This window comes from Ammospiza nelsoni, chromosome Z, assembly GCF_027579445.1.
Source record: "Ammospiza nelsoni isolate bAmmNel1 chromosome Z, bAmmNel1.pri, whole genome shotgun sequence".
Taxonomy (NCBI): domain Eukaryota; kingdom Metazoa; phylum Chordata; class Aves; order Passeriformes; family Passerellidae; genus Ammospiza; species Ammospiza nelsoni.
Window position 1 is genome coordinate 41,856,614 of NC_080669.1, and position 3,827 is coordinate 41,860,440.

Below are 3,827 nucleotides of genomic sequence, written 5' to 3' on the forward strand. Positions count from 1 at the left end.
CATATCCCCTCTATTGGAATTATAAGTCAGCACCATAATTTCCAAAAACTTCCTTCAAGATTCTCTCAGTAGGAACCAATGATCATTTGCAGTTCAACAAATCTGAAGTATGAAAAGGGACATGTATGAAAGACTGATGGACCCTCTGCTTCCTTTGCTGGATTGCAAGGTGACTGTTTCACTGGCTGGGAGGGAGTCTGACCCAAGTCTAGTCCACAGTAGGACTAAAATCTACACTACCTTTCACATACTTTTTGTTTTGATATATATCTTCTATATCCATCCCCACCCCAATGTTATATGTGGTGGAAAGGAGGAAACTAATGCTCACACATTTCAGTTCCTCCCCTCCACAACATACTTGCTGGTTTTCCTCCTCAATACATGGCACCAACATATCCCCTTTTACACTTTCCAGAATATAACCCAGATGGCTACAAAAAAAGGAGGAAAAAAAAGAACAAATTATTTAGAAAGCAATAATGTCCCCTTTGGTCAATGGTGGTGCTGATAAGAAAAGTAGGTAATGCTAAAGGGCAAACTGAGTGAGTAGCACAGTGTGTAGGGTGGGATAGGGGTGACAGTAGCTCAAAAATTATTGCAATTATTACAGCGAGGAAAGGAGTCAAGAATAAGAAGGTAAAACACAGGTGAAATGAGAAAAGTGCTAAGATCTAATGGGAGGCAAATTCAATAAATTAGTGACGAAAAAGCATAGAGTTGAATAGAAAAGAAAAAATTGACATGGTATTTTATGAGATAAGACAAAGCTAGTTTTCTTAGAAAAATCTATAGAACAAGAGTGAAACAAAATGAAACAAATAAATTGAGAATGACACAATGATAAGCATTATTTTATTTTAAAATTGAGTTCTTTTTATGATGGAGTATTCAAAAGAAAACCATTATGCTTTTTTTGTTTGTTTGTTTTTTGAGATAAAATATCAAGAGTTTAAAAATATGGGTTGAAAAGTGGGAACTATTGGAAAGGGACCTTTGCATATGTAGGAGTTTTCATAGTTTTCCATGGGTAGGTTGCTTTAGCATGAAAATAAAGATAATTGGTCACTTGAGATTATGTTTGTACTGGTATTTGAAATGCTGCCTGAATTCTTAAGAATATTGTAGATCCTTTTGCAAACTTTATCTTTGCCTGTAGGAGACCTCTGTAATGACCTTAATGTGGATAGAGTAATGGTCGTAGCAGAAGAAGCGAGCAATTAGCTTGACAAAGAGACAAATGTGCAGGATGTGTGAGGAGGGGTGGAAGAATGGAAAGCATTGTGCCAAGCAAAGAAAGCAGAAAGAAGCCACTTTCTGGAAGTGGGAAGAGGGAAATATGAGGAACAGTTTTAAGAAGGAGCTATGCAAGGGGAGCAGAAGAAGGAAAATAAGGAAATAAGGGAGTTTTTTTTAAGGACTTTTTTTTCTGGACAGTCTTGTAATGACTTGCAGGCAATGTAATAATCTGTGTGGGTATTTCACTTTTATCAGATGTGTCTTCTGGGAAAGAGGAAGATAAGAAGGAAATTGAAACTATCCTTCTACTGAGCTGAACAGAAATGTGTCACTTAACTCCCATGAAGTCAATGTGACTATTTCAGCATGGAAAGAAGAGAGAAAACCAGGATGCCTGACTTCATTAACCTAATTTAAACGTGATGAAAAGAACAGAAGCAAATGAAGTATAATTGTTACAAATAATGCAGAGTGCATAAGCATGGTATCCTATATGTAGAGTTGACTGTGCTTTCCATCAGGGAAGTTATGAAATACAGAAAAATTGTGACATATTTCATAACATAAATATTTCTTTTTGATTATAATGGGAACAGAACAATAACTGTAGCAATGATTCTTCTGCCAGAAGGGTTGAGGCGAAAGTTGTTAGCATTGGCGTGGGCTCTGTGACAGCTGGAATGAGAAGTTTACACTAAGCAGCCTAAGAGTTAAAGACAATAGAGCAGTGAGGGTTTTGCCTTGTTTAGAAATAATAAAAGTTCTTTTTATTGACATTGAGAAGTAATGTGCTAGGGACCATTGTACCTGCTCATGTAGTGGTGTACTTAAAGCTCAGGGAAGTCTTTCTACAATCTGCTTTTATACATTTGCATAACATTTTTTACTGAAATGGTGAAAAAGGTAAAAAGAAGTAAGGAGATTACATCAATCTAATTAGTCTCTTCCAGAACTGATTCAGAATTTCACATACTTCTTTACATATCTCTGCTCTTTAGCAAACTTTCTTTAATAATTTAGCGCAGTATATAATTTTGTCTGTTAAAAGCTTGTTAATTCCTGATAGTGAAGTTGTTGACCTTAATTATTTCAGATGTCACAAATCTTTGCAGTGAAAACTAACATTTCATGAATTGTAATTTCTGCTCTATGTATGATTTAGAACCTTTTTCTTGGTTTGGATTGTTCTTGTCAGTGTAGGTATCAATATGATACATTGCAGCATATTGGAATCTTTCATTTTTTAATGGAAATGTAGTGATTTTTTAAAGAATTATGGTTTTTAATTGTGTTTCAATTTTGACATCATTGAAATTGCTGAAACATTACATTTTCTTTCAACTTTTTGTTTATTAATTCTGTGATGTTTTTGCCACATCTAATCATATTAGATTCTCTATTCTGCATTCTCTACATTCATCTTTTTAAAAAGATGTTAAAGAGCAAAACAATTGTTGAGTATAGTGTTCATAGTTACATAGTTTATAGTTTTAATATAAATAAATATTTTATGTGTATCATAAAACCAGTCTTCTCTAGCAAGGCAGATGAATGTTAAAGTATTTAATAATAATTTGAGAAATTTAAATGGCAAGGAGTGCTACTAATGCTTAGTTGGTCAACTGGCATTTTGAGGTATTAGGGAATGAACATGCAAGTCATCGTGTAAGCATAGAAGTTAGAAAATTGAGAATAAAACTTATTAAGTCTCACACTGTTAGGTAAAAGGAAGGGGGCATATCTACTCTATGTATTGTTTTCCATTCTTTCTCTGACTCACAAATGGTAGTCTCTGTGAATCTGAGCCTCTGTTGTTCTGGAAATTATATGAAAGGATTATATATGAGGCCATTCAGAGCTTTCCACAGTACCATTGGCTTTTATGCATGTGGGTGTTTCTGTGTGAAACACAGAATGGTGTAAGCACATTCTTAACGCAGAGCTGTATCCAGTCCTCAAGATCTGTCTTAATCAGGAGTACAAACCAACTCCCTTTAAAAATTTCCAGGTAGTTTGGAGCCTTACTACGTAAGATACCACCGTTTCTTTACTAAGTTGTCTTGGGGTGATTTTATGATGATACGTTTTGCCCTAATCATCTGCATTACGCCCAGAAATGGCTGCTGCAGCTTTAAGATGAGTCCTGGGCTGGGGAACCTTGGGCTCCTGCGCAGTTTGGTTCCACCCTTCGCTCTCCTGAGCGCACCGGGTGAGGACTGGGATGCTACATTGTTGCTTTTGTTGGATTAATTATTGCTTGCTTACAGCAAAAAGTTGGGGTTTTTCTCCCTTACCCCTAGCCTGGAGGCTGTAGCGGGAATTCTCTCCGCTGTTTTTGGTTTTTTTTGCTTGATGTGTTTCGGCTTTTGCTTTGTTATTTTTTTTTCAGTCCGTCCAGGGAACTGGTGGGGGGCCGCACTGAACCCAAGACGTCGTAGAAGCTGAACCAACACGAGAAATGACACTAAAATCTACCAATTTCACCTGCTGTGAGGAGAAGACCAATGCCAGAAATCCAACAGGTTCCCAGCTGCTGAGTGAACATTTTTTCTCTCCCTTCCCCTGAGACAAAGATGCCAGCTGCCATT